Source organism: Gigantopelta aegis, chromosome 6 (assembly GCF_016097555.1).
Source record: "Gigantopelta aegis isolate Gae_Host chromosome 6, Gae_host_genome, whole genome shotgun sequence".
NCBI classification, from domain to species: domain Eukaryota; kingdom Metazoa; phylum Mollusca; class Gastropoda; order Neomphalida; family Peltospiridae; genus Gigantopelta; species Gigantopelta aegis.
This window is the reverse complement of record NC_054704.1, coordinates 78,900,912-78,914,738: the sequence shown is the minus strand read 5'-3', so window position 1 is coordinate 78,914,738 and position 13,827 is coordinate 78,900,912. Positions and strand designations below refer to the sequence as shown.

General features: G+C 38.6%; 2 protein-coding genes across 2 annotated transcripts in view; one reads left to right on the top strand and one right to left on the bottom strand.

Annotated features, from left to right (window-relative positions):
* The window catches only part of LOC121375520 (prostaglandin E2 receptor EP4 subtype-like), a 58,199-nt gene extending 46,931 nt beyond the window's left edge, over positions 1 to 11,268 (bottom strand). Inside the window, exon 1 of the mRNA XM_041503012.1 lies at positions 11,180 to 11,268. The gene's annotated coding sequence lies outside the window, so the exon portion shown is untranslated. The remainder of the gene's footprint in view (positions 1 to 11,179) is intronic.
* A 106-nt stretch (positions 11,269 to 11,374) lies between these two features.
* The window catches only part of LOC121373906 (prostaglandin E2 receptor EP4 subtype-like), an 80,973-nt gene continuing 78,520 nt past the window's right edge, over positions 11,375 to 13,827 (top strand). The window contains exon 1 of the mRNA XM_041500720.1: positions 11,375 to 11,441. The gene's annotated coding sequence lies outside the window, so the exon portion shown is untranslated. The remainder of the gene's footprint in view (positions 11,442 to 13,827) is intronic.

Sequence of the window (13,827 nt, the reverse complement as noted above, 5' to 3'; positions counted from 1 at the left end):
TTGGGCTATTTCTCGTTCAAGCCAGTGCAACACGACTGATATATCAAAAGCCGTGGTATGTGCTATCATGTCTGTGGGATGGTGGATATAAAAGATCCCTTACTACTAATGAGAAAATGTTGCCGGTTTTCTCGCTATAAGACTATATGTCAAAATTACTAAATGTTTGACACCCAACAGCTGATGATTAATAAATCAATGTGCTCTAGGAGTGTCGTTAAACAAAACAAACTTTCTTTTTGAACGCGATAACTTCGAGGATGTGGATTTAAGCGGGGTTAGTGGCGGGCCATTATCCTCAGGGCGAACGGGGATGGGGGCGGGCCATTATCCTCAGGGCGGGCGGGGATGGGGGGCGGGCCATTATCCTTAAGGCAGAGGTGAGAAGCTAGGATTTATTTCAGTGTCCTTATCACATTTTTTGTTATTTGTTTTGGTATTTTTTATCGTACACTGATCTAATAATGGTCTTATTTTCTTTCCACGTGTCTTAATTGTTGTTATATTATGGCCTGGGGTCTTAAACAAACCGTGGAAGTAGCCCGTAACTCGCCAAACCTCTGCCATCCTCGCTTATATTAGGATTGTTATTACGTGTTAAACTACAGTAGATTAAGCGGTCTGAACCAATAAATTATGATACTTATTTCGAAGTGCTTACAACAGCCTTGGGGCTGGGTAATAGTTACGGGTTTATTAACGTTGTTATTACACAAGGCGCTGTTATATATACGAGTATATATATATATACACACACACACACACACACGTCACACGTGTTTTACGTCACAGCTGACGGTTACCTCGACATTACGTTGACTTCCTGCGGCTTTATTAAAGCCAGACGTATACCTCAAGCCAATAACTGGTTCTGAAAAATGGGGGTAATAATATGATGTAGTGTAAAAAGGACAACTCCCGATTCTCACACAGTCTCTTTGTTATTTGTAAGCAGAATAGTCAATATTATCGGTGATACATATTTGCTTAAATATGTCAGAGTCTGGCTTTTTCACACGTAAACACACAGTTGTTATGGAATATTTATTAAGAGGCACTTAAAACGTCCGCTTGGTTACGTCACAAGTGTTACACGGGCTGTTGATTTACTCATGGAGTAGAAGGAAATTGTACAGTTGCGAGTTGTTACATGTTGTTTTTCACAGCCGTGTTCCCTTTTAAAAAACCAGGTGTTACAAAATAGGTGTTTGATTAGGTAAAGTGTTTAATGTGTTACATCAAAGATGTTTTGTTGGAGGAATTAAAAGTTGGTTTATATCAAGGTCAATAGTATATCGACATAGGCCTACCGTCTTTATCTAGAGTAAACACTTCTGCATGTTCTTCAGTATTTAATTGAATATTTTCATTATGAATTTGAGCCAGTGCACCACAACTTGTATATCAGGATCCTTGTGGTATGTGCTATCCTGTCTGTGGGATGGTGCATATAAAAGATCCTTTGCTATTAATGAAAAAAAAAAGTAGCGAGTTTCCTGTCTATGACTGTCAAAATTACAATAATGTTTGACATCCAATAGCCGATGATTAATAAATCATTGTGCTCTAGTGGTGTCGTTAAACAAAACAAACTTTTTTTAATGAATTTGGTTTTTTTTATTAATCGACAATGTATTTTACAAAATATTTAGCGCTGTTTCAAAAGGAATGAATGAATGAATCAATCAATCAATGAATCAATGAATGAATGAATGTTTAACGACACCCCAGCACGAAATATACATCGGCTATTGGGTGTCAAACTATGGTAAAGGCAAAACATGAAATGATGATCAACATCAATATAAAAATTCAGTGGAATAAAACATGAAAATAGTTAAATTTGTCTTCAGATGCTTGCATCAATGGACCTATTTTTTGATTGGGATTTTTGTTTTTCGTTCCCCAACCAGTGCCCCACGACTGGTATATCAAAGGCGGTGCCATAATTTGTGTTGTCTTGTTTGTGGGAAAAATGCATATAAAATATCCCTTGCCGCTAATGGAAAGATGTAGCGGGTTTCTTCTGACTACGTGCCACAATGACCAAATGTTTGACATCCTTTAGCAGATGATTAATAAACCAAATGTGCTCTATTGGTGACGTTAAACAAAATAAACTTTAAGAAGATAGACTCAAGCTTTACACACACACACACACACACACACACACACACACGCGCGCGCGCGCGCGCACATACACGCGCACACACACGCGCACACACACCGAATATTCATCGCTCGCCTGAAATAGGTTTACTATTTAGGACATAAATTTATACTGTGCCTAATTCATTATGCTATGGAGAAATTTACACTTGGCGGCAATGTGTGAACTATTTGTTTTGTCGTTTTGTATAATGTACCGTTCACAATAAGTATTGGAAAACAGGTACTGTATGCACACAAGGGTAAACACGTCTGTTAATAATTAAGAGTAAGTGAAGATAATTAAATTACCAGTGCACGATAACTGACATCACTAGGCGGAAAACAATAAATAAAGACATTAAATGGAAAGGAAAGGAATGTTTCGCTATTTAAAGGGACATTCCGGAGTTTGCTTCAGTTTTTAAGCTGTAATCGACTAACAGAGCCGTTTTAATTATTGTAATTACATATCAAATATATTTTTCTGCATAAAATATTAATGGCTGTATATTAAACGTGTTTCTGATCGTTCTAATATTTTTACTAGGTTAAATTTAATTTATTTCCTAAAATAGGCCTATTATTTTTTCGTACGTACGAAATTATTTGAAGACAGAATCCAGTTTGGGCTTTTTACAAATATCAAGACGACCAGAAACACATTGAATATACACACACTGATATTCTAAACAAAAAATATATATATTTAATATGTAAGTTTAATCGTAGAAATATTGTATTAGTCGGAAACATCTTACAATGCAACAAACTCAGGAATGTCCCTTTAACGGCACTTCGGTACATTTTAAACATGGCTATTTGATGTCTAACAATATGGTCATTTCAACACTTCGTTGATGAAGGGATGGAGAGAGAGAGAGAGAGAGAGAGAGAGAGAGAGAGAGAGAGAGAGAGAGAGAGAGAGAGAGAGAGAGAGAGAGAGAGAGAGAGAGAGAGAGAGAGAGAGAGACAGACAGACATACAGACAGACAGACAGAGAGAGACAGACAGACAGACATACAGACAGAGAGAAAAAAAAGAAAGAGGGATAGAGAGAAAAAAGAGAGGGAGGGAGTGAGATTGCTTAAGAGAGAAAGACAAACGGAGAGAGCGGGGGGGGGGGGGAGGGGGGGCTTAACTGACGCCACATAGACTATTCATTATGGTACTTTCCCACAGACAAGATAGTACAATAATACATAATTATGAGCTATCTTCTCGTGAACTATAGGAGTGAAAACAAAAACATATATTCATTCAAATCCATAGTTAGATAGCCTTTCAACTGGTCTCGATGCCTATACACCCATCTCGAAAAACAAATGGCATCACTTGTCAAGTAGCAAACCTTTTTTGACAATATTGTCTTACCGTATACACGTCTTTCAGCGGCGGGTGTCATTTGATTATTATTCAGATCGACACTGGTCATTTCGTTTCGTTGTCAGTCACAGCTGCCACAGTGTCAACAACGTCATACAAAAACAGGGCTTTTGTTTTGTACAGAGGGTTACTATAGATACCGAAATCACATGCATTTCCCTCTATTCTAGTGTGACTATGGCATACACATCAGCTGCATTAGATAGCCCGTGAGGTGAACAAACCAAGCATCCTGTCCACTAAGCATTGACCACAAACCAAACACTGGACACAGAATGGACACGGAATGACCACAGAATAGCCACTCGTTAGTCGCCGCTGGCGTTACAGACTCGCCACAGCTTTGAGGGTAACGGCGCTTGAACACGAGCCGATTTTCGTCGGCGAAAATCTCAGATTTATTGGGTTTGTTGTTGGGCGAAATGGACATGATTTATTAATCTCCCGATTTGTTTCCATATTGAACGACTCATCATCACTGAAAGATCAATAGCTGTAGGGTGTTATTAGGAAAATGTTTAAGTAATAAATTAGAGGGGGAAAAAGAATATAATTAGATCTGGGACGAGCATGTCAGTCAAGACATGTTGTTATAGAAGCGGTGACCTGTTGAGGACGCGAAGCGCTCGCGAACAATTTGACAGGTACTATTCGTCTTCTATCACATACCATTCATCTAACGTTAGGCATAAAAACCAGTCTGATATCTGGACAGAAATCAGATACATTGTATTTGTATTCCAACATTATATTGAATGATACCGTAACGCATAGGCGTCTGATGAGTTCTCAATACTATACAGGTTATCGGCCTTGGTCGCGTTGGCTAGTAGGTGCTGGGTTCGCATCCCAGTATCGGCTCCCAGACAGAGTGAGTTTTGACGAATCATTAGGGAGATGTAAGATCACTACATCGATTTCTGTCTAACAACTACCAATGATTGACCCGTGCTCCTTATACAGACATCCCAGCTATGTGGGACAGGTGCCCAGGACAGAGTGCTTGAACTTTGACTGGATTTCTTACACACATGTCTGTTGGGGAAAATACCGTGTGAGATGTTTGGTAATCTCTAACGTACGTGTGATATCGATATATAGACATTTGATTGGTTGCCCTACGATGATGACCCAGCGGCCATAGCCATACCATCCAATAGAATTTAAACATGGATTTTTTTCGCAATGCCTCAATACAATGAAGTGCAATTTTGTGTATAGCTTATTACTGTTACAGCTCAACCTGTTTCGATCCTTTCTGTCAATTTTCTCCAACTCTGTCTTCTGAACTGTCTACACCACCACCTGCCTGTTTCAACTTCCTCCACGGGTTCAGTTTCTGTGTATTTCCCTGCACCCATCTGGGAATGACAGGTGTGTGGCACGGATAGCCATAACAGACAAGCACCTATCGCGGATGGAGAGACAAGGACTGGGATGTGGAGGTGGACAGCGAACGAAGTTGAAAGATATGAGGAGTTGCCAAATCGGGATGAAATGAGATGGAATTAAAAGGAGTAAAAGGAAAGGGGACAGTTTTGATGTTCAGGGCAATTTATCCATTTTTGGCAGTTAATTTGCCTTTTAACGGGGGAGGAGGGGATGGGGCAATGTTTACTCTAGCCACCTCAGCTTCATGCCCTGGGGCAGTGCACCCCGCTTTCAACGCCTATGTAAAGTAGATTTGTTTTGACCGGATGGTACACATCTGTTCCAAAACTGATCATAGTAAACAGTGGGGTTACTCGGTTATCGCCTGATAAGATTCACAATATTTTGTCATAACCATACTCCAGTTATCTTACACACATTAGGTACACAAGAATAACATACACTGGTACACGCAGCTAGGAGTACTGCTTACGGAGGCTGGGGTTTTGTAAACACATTATTTTCACTGATTACTTGTTGAAATATTGTTTTTCTCGCCACTGAGTTTGTCAACAAGACTGTGTTTCATATTATTATACCGCTAAACCATCCAACTCTATTGTGGAAGCTATTTTACCACGGTGTCTGTTATTTCCTGTCTTGGCGACGTCTTACAAATCCCTATTACAAATTGCCGGATCTGTGACTAATACTTTAAATTTCCTTTTGCTAGATGTCTTTGTTCATTGTTGTCATGTGTTCTTACCAACGACGGTTGGAATTCACATACTGTTTAAAATACTGGTTGCCTTTAACTCAGTCGGTTGAGTGCTCGTTTGAGGTGCTTGCGTCGTAGGATCGAACCACCTCGGTGGATCCATTCAACTGATTGGTCAAAGGTCGTTGTGTGTGCTTTTCTGTCTGTGGGAAAGTGCATATAAAAGATCCCTTGCTGCATTAGGAAAAATGTAGCGTGTTTCCTCTGATGACTACATAAGAATTACCAAATGTTTGGCATCCAATAGCCGATGATTAATTAATCGATGTGCTCTAGTGGTGTCGTTAAAGAAAACAAACTTTTACTAGACTTTTCTCCTGTCTAGAACAGAAAAGCTCCAGCCAGTGCACCACGACTGGTATATCAAAGGCCGTGGTATGTGCTATCCTGTCTGTGGGATGGTGCATATAAAAGATCCTTTGCTAATAATGGAGAAATATAGCGGATTTCCTCTCTGAGACTAAATTACCAAATGTTTGACATCTAATAGCCGATGATTAATAAACCAGTGTGCTCTAGTGGTGTCGTTAAACAAAACAAACTTTGAACGGAAGAGCTGGCTCAGAACCTGCGCCCATGGCAGGCGTGTACTAAAACAATTTGCTCTTAATATACACTAACTTACTAACTGACTAACTTATTGGACTAATTGACGATTAAAAAGCACAAGCTTGCACACAACGCGCAACCAAACCAGCTGACTACGTTCTTTATTCATTAATTTGATTAATGTTCATGCTTACATCCAAGTAAGGTTAAAGCATTGGGCATATATCTCAGCTATCTGGGCTGTTTGTGTCCAGGACAGAGGGTTAGTGGCTAGTTGACAGTGGTTAGTGAGAGAGATAAGTCGGTGTAGTGACCCATTGAAAGCGCTCGCTTGATGCGACGTCGGTTTGGGGTCGATCCCCGTCGGTGGGCCTATTCTGTCTGTGGGATGTTGCATATAAAAGATCCCTTGCTACTAATGAAAAAAAATTTGACATCCAATAGCCGATGATTAATAAATCAATGTGCTCTAGTGGTTTCGTTAAAGAAAACAAACTTTAACTTGTGACCCATTGAATTGTTAAACATGCTCTGGATGGGTGCTGGTAACAGGATGCGAACTAAGTACCTACCAATCTTATATCCGATGGTCACATCTCTACTGACCCACAGATTTATTACATAGCTTGACAGCAGGGCCGTACCCAACATAACGGGGGCAAGGGGCAGGGAACAGTGGCCCACGCTAGAAATAAACGAATGTTTACTACGGCCTTTGATATATCAGTCTTGGTGCACTGGCTGGAAGGAGAAATAGCCTGATGTGCCCGCTCCCCGTGCCCACCCACCCCCAACCCCCGCCACCCTCTCTCTCTCTCTCTCTCTCTCTCTCTCTCTCTCTCTCTCTCTCTCTCTCTCTCTCTCTCTCTCTCTCACACACACACACACACACACACGCGCGCGCGCGCGCGAGCGCGCACACACAACACCACTCTCCCGTGTAATGTTTTAAGAAAACGCAGTATATTATGCTATGCATGTGGTAATATACCCCTGACTTGTTACGCTTCTGAATCATTATTAATGATTATATCGTGTTAACGGTGAGGGATCATTTCTCATATTGGGGACCACTTGATCCTAAAGACCACTTGCTCGACTCGCGACATAATATATTCTGACAGCTTAAACCATGCTTGCAACGTACGCATGCAACAAAGACCAGTCTATTAATTAATCACGTTTTCCCGTTCTCATGACTGCGTTTTACTGATAGTTAAATCTGTAATCAGTTGTGTTATCTGTGTCCATGATTATTTTCCATACATCTAACATAATATTCGCCAGTTATTTTTAGATTTATTTTAAATGCAGTTTTGTAGAATTAAAACGGTTAAATATCATGATGGAAAAAAAAGAAATGATTTATTTAACAACGCACTCAACACATTTTATTTACGGTTATATGACGTCAGACATATGGTTAAGGACCACACAGATACTGAGAGAGAAAACCCGCTGTCGCCTCTTCATAGGCTACTCTTTTCGATTAGCAGCAAGGGATCTGTAATATGCACCATCCCACAGACAGTGTAGTACATACCACGGCCTTTGATATACTAGTCATGGTACACTGGCTGGAACGAAACATAGCCCAATGGGTCCACCGACGGGGGTCGATCCCAGACCGATCGCGCATCGAGTGAGCGCTTTACCACTGGGTTACGTCCCGCCCCTTATCATGACGGATTCAGATCTTGTTTATTAAGGGGAGCTATGACTCTCGTTCCCCAGCACTCCCCTGAGACCAGTTCAAGGAGAGTAATTTTAACTACACTTAGCATGTCACTACATGGTATCAGTATAGTAATATCTTAAATGGATCCCCATAAGCTAAGTCAGGGAACAAATAATCACTCCCGTAATTTGTTTCAAGTCAAGAACTGCGCTTTCGAGCTGCCAAATTTATTTATTAATATGTGTATGAAAACTCAAACATATTTAGTACAAATTATAGTACAATTTTTATCCTTGTGAAAAAAACACCTAAATAGGATGGTCGACAGGTTTAATGTAACAGTTCTACGAGTAGATGTTTTGCACACTATATCTAACCAACCCATAATTATATATTTGCGGCCAATTCAAAAAGATCAAAACTGAAAGATCAAAACTGTTTCTGAAACCATCAGATTCAATTAGAAAACGTGACGTATATTTTTCTTTGTATTTTCATTTTCATTCATTTTAACTTATTTTCGTGTTTATATCCAATTAAGGTTCAAGCACACTGTTCTGGGCACACCCCTCAGCAATCTGGGATGTCTGTCCAGGACAGTGGGTTAATTGTTAGTTGGTTAGTGGTTACTGACAAAGAAGAGGGTGTAGTGGCCCTACACCTACCCATTGAGCCATTAAGAACTCGCTCTGGATTGGAGCCGGTACCGGGCTTGGAACCCTGTACCTAACAGCCTGTATTTTCTATTTTAAGCCACGATTCTTGATCAGAGGCAGCATAATAAAGGTTGTCCTATTAATTATGCAAAGATTCATTGATTAAAATGTTTTATTATGTGTTACAAATAAGTGTAAAAAGACAGATATATGGCATTGGCAACTATGATATGATATTTAATGGCGCAGACCCTAGTTTCAACCCATGAAAATGGACACTAAGTTTGGTTAATCTACTAAGCTGTAACACATTTGGATAAAGTTACAACAGAGTGAAACAAGAGTCGGTGACGTTGAAAGGAGGATATAACCTCTAAAAGACTACAACTGCTCTCCATAACCGTTACTTCTTAGAGGTACGTGCGTTTTTATAGATATATAAAAAAAAAATGCTTTTCGTAGTATTACAAACACCAGGATGACCAGAAACACTTTGGATGTACGGAAATGGATAATCTAAACAATAATATGCAAGCAATGTCTGAAAAATACGACGCAGTGTTTAAAGACTAGGATCTGCCACTTTAAAATATTTAAGTACGTGTGCCCTGTAAGTCACGATTATGGAAATTAAATATGACCTTTTTACAAGTTACAACACAAGTCGTAATAACCACTGTCTGGATTTCACGTAGCCCACGATCACTCTTGACACGAAACAGTAGTCATCTTGACATTATTATGTGTCTTTAACTTCAAAACCAGAACAACCTTGAGGCATTTAACTTAGTTTTGACAAACCTTGCCCTGACATGATGGAATATGTATAATTTATTACAGAATGAGTCCTATTTTGACATAAAATTTAATGTGCACTTATTACAAACCGGGGAGGGGGTGGGATTTTTTAAAAATTCAATTTGAAAACTATTGCAAAATTGGTAATTTATTACAAAATGTAACCACCTTGTCGTTTCAAAGTGGACAACTTATTTGAGGAACAAAAACTGGGTTGGGGTGTTCACTTTAGCTAAAGAACTATTTGAATAATTTGTAGTAGCTCATGAGGTCCAGCTAAAAATAGGCAAGATGCTTTGTTTGGGGTTTTTTGCAGATCGCTCAAATTTACAAATCCAAACTCAAGACGCTAAAAGCCACGCGCTCTTTTCTCAAGCGTAAAAACCGTTTCTATCTACAAACGACTATGTTTCCAGGTTAATATCTCAGATAAGTGGCCTCATCCTCAAATGTGCTTAAAGCTGTGCATTGCCATAGTTTAAGATACACCGTCAAATATTTACGGAATAAAAGCAGCTGAAGCTTGTATTGGTAGAAATAGGTTGATCGTGCTCTAATACCTTGCAAATACTGTCATATTTATCCATTAAAATTAATATCCATTCCATTAGTGTAGGCTACATGTGTAAAACAATGTACACTGTAAGTTGAAACTTGTACAGGGTAAAATAAAAAGCAAATGCAGCCGTGATATTCAAATAAAATGAGGGTTTCTAATTAAAAAAAAAAAAAATTATCTCCTGAATGACATGTGACACCACATTGTCTTGCAGATAGATTAAACATAAGGTACCATACTGTTATTTGTGTCCTGCCTGAGCGAGTTTATGCTCTGCTTATATGAATTTTATTATAAATTAATATTATCGACACTGGTCATTGATTTAATGTAAAGGAATCTACTTGATTTGACAGAAATATTGTACAAGGTCAAAACGAAAACATGTAGCTTTATTGTATACTTTTCATCGTCATCAGGTTATAATTGTACTCTGTCTGTTTTCGTTGAGGTTCTAATAGTCACATATACACGTGTGTCTATCTACGTGTGATTCAGTAAACACGTCTATCATTCGTTTATTGAATATTTCTGTATTTTAATGTGGATTTCTGTATTTTAATGTGGATTTTTATGACTGTCTCGGTAAATGTATGAAGTTTTGTTTTTAATGAAGACAGAAATGCGTTTATTTCAATAAAGATTTCATTTTAGCATTTTAATGACGATTTCTTTATTTTAATGATGTTTTCTATTTTAATTATATTTTCTGTATTTTAATGAAGATTTTAGTATTTTATTGCCTATAGCATACATTTTCCCAATGAATAAATAGTATAATTAGTGCAAGAGTAATTAGTACAGTGCAGTTGAGTTGAGTTGAATTGAGTTGCGTTGAGTATCCAGACATGGTTCAGGCACGTTTATCCCATGCCTAGTTTCTGGCAAGACCAGTGGCTCATCATCAGATAGAAATACAGTGCAGTGTGTTCTCTTATTTAAAAACGTGTACTTTTAATTGAATCATGTTAGGTAAATCAACTTTTCCCCAAAGTACAATTATCTGGTAGGTGTTTAAAAACGTGTACTTTTAATTGAATCATGTTAGGTAAATCAACTTTTCCCCAAAGTACAATTATCTGGTAGGTGTTTAAAAACGTGTACTTTTAATTGAATCACGTTAGGTGAATCAACTTTTCCCCAAAGTACAATTATCTGGTAGGTGGCATTCATCGCCCTCTTTGCATGTTTTTTTTGTAAAGAAATGTGAATACCATGTGTTAATTACGAAAAACTGTAACAAAAAATATACTTACCATGACAAGAAGGCTGGATTCAACGCTCGCGTAAGGATTCACTTAGATGATATTGCGTGGCTATCTAGTCCGACTCAACTGATATTCCGTTTCTATTTCCCTCCAGCAAGAAAGCGAGCACCATATGACCAACGTGTTGTCAGTTATGTTGTGGGATGCCGTCAGTGTGTGGCTGCCAATAGCAGAAGACGATTAGAAACATGTAACTCACAGTGGTAAAACATGGCTCATTGATACCGCGGTTTACTGACTCATTCCAGGGGTAAGTTCTTTTTTATAACAGAACCGCCTTTGTTTTTTGGGTTTTTTAGCTTCTTCCTTTGATCTCAACGATCTCGTTATAGATGTCTGTGTTAAATTTGTTTTTCAACAATGTGGTTTATTCATCGTTTTTATATTACTTGTTCAGAACCGTGTCTAATCAAAATTAACCGAAGACGTCGGTTTTGAGTAAAGAAAAATCATGGCATAGTAATAGATAGTATTTTCTAGTTCGACAAAAAAGGGGCATAATAAACCAAAAAGGCACTATTTTTTGTGTTTTTCTAGTGGTGGTAACTGCCCCCTGCCCCCACAAGCTATCTTTGACCTGGATATTGATTAATTGTTGATATCATAAGCTGTTGATATTACTATGTTTAGAAAATATTCGGATTATGAATTTTTTTGCTTAATCGTTCCAGTTCTATAATATTGTTATTTCTATGGATGGACGGATGATTAAAATTTAAGACTGAAGAAAAATACTTTTTGAATAGTAAAGTAAAGTAAAGTTTGTTTTATTTAACGACGCCGCTAGAGCACATTGATTTTTTATCTTATCATCGGCTATTGGACGTCAAACATATGGTCATTCTGACACTGTTTTTAGAGGAAACCCGCTGTCGCCACATAGGCTACTCTTTTTACGACAGGCAGCAAGGGATCTTTTATTTGCGCTTCCCACAGGCAGGATAGCACAAACCATGGCCTTTGTTGAACCAATTATGGATCACTGGTCGGTGCAAGTGGTTTACACCTACCCATTGAGCCTTGCGGAGCACTCACTCAGGGTTTGGAGTCGGTATCTCGATTAAAAATCCCATGCCTCGACTGGGATCCGAAACCAGTATCTACCAGCCTGTAGACCGATGGCCTGCCACGACGCCACCGGGGACGGGGTTTTTAATAGATCACAGTGTTGCTGGTTGCAGTACTGGAATTGTAAAAACATGATTGGTAATAAATATAAATCGTCTATTGTTTTAGACATTCATACGAAACTAACCGATAAACAGTTGTACATCGTTGTCTTTCTTTAATGTTCATTAGTATTGCTTATGATATAGTGGTGTTTTGCTCATGTTTCCCTTTTAACTTATTACCCTTTTTCCTTGGTCCAGGACAGCGTACTTGAACCTTAATTGGATTTGACACGGTTACGTTTTAATATATATATATATATATATATATATATATCATAAACATAAAGCCCATCATACTAAAAACCAATTGTCTAATGAGGCATGGATAATTATCCATATAAAGCGTCCAGTTTCACTCTTTTAATATCCATTTTCCTTTCAGTTTATTAACTGGGCACATATTCACCCAGTCTATAAAATGACACTTTCTCATTTTCTGATATTAACAGATAGCTAACGGAGGAATCATTTACTGGTACCAGTCATTCAGGGACAATTCGCGTCAATTTGGGAGCGAATTCGTACAATGCAAATTGCGTTTTATGACAATTAACCAATCACTGGATATCTCTGTTTGCCCTGCAGCATCCGACGTAAATGTAAACAAATATAATTCGTAATTTGGTTCACCGGATATGGGTTTCAAAACGTAATCACGCTGAACGGATATTCATGGTCATATATTTCAGTTCGCTGTTTGAATAATATTGGTATCACCTAAATGTTGCAATCTTATATGCAATAAAGTGGCTGGGTGTAATACGTGATAAGCACATGGTTACATTTGCAAATTAAGAATTAATTGAACTACATTTAGTAACCAGTCCGCCTGGGTTTTTTATGTGTTTGTGGGGGAGGTTGGGGAGGGGGTAGTAGCCCTGCGTCCAAATGACGCTGGTGTTTCGTGGTGTTATAAATGCTCAGTAGCCGGGGATTTTCTTTTGCGTTTAATATTAAATAACTTTGATGGTCTGAGACCACAATTAATTAAACTATGTTTTCTCATATAGTCACAATGGCTGTAGCAGGTTTATTAATCACTCTAGGCCACTGGCATTTTGCTAGAAACTATACCTGTCTAGGGCCGACCCTTGCTGTCCGCCTCTTCTGGGGTTTTTTTGTGTGTTTTTGTTGGGGTTTTTTTTTTCGAGGGGTGGGTAAAGAAACCGACGTGGGCCAACATCAAATTACACCCATATGTATTTCTATGCATTTTGCACAAATGTCGCAAGGTTAAAGTTTGTTTTGTTTAATGACCCCACTAGAGCACATTGATTTATTAATCATCGGCTATTGGATGTCAAACATTTGGCAATTTTGACCAAGTCTAAGAGAGGAAACCTGCTACATTTTTCCATTAGTGATCTTTTATATGCACCATATAGCACATATAGGGTAGCACATACCACGGCCTTTGATATACCAGTCGTGGTGCACTGGCTGAAACGAGAAATAACCCAATTC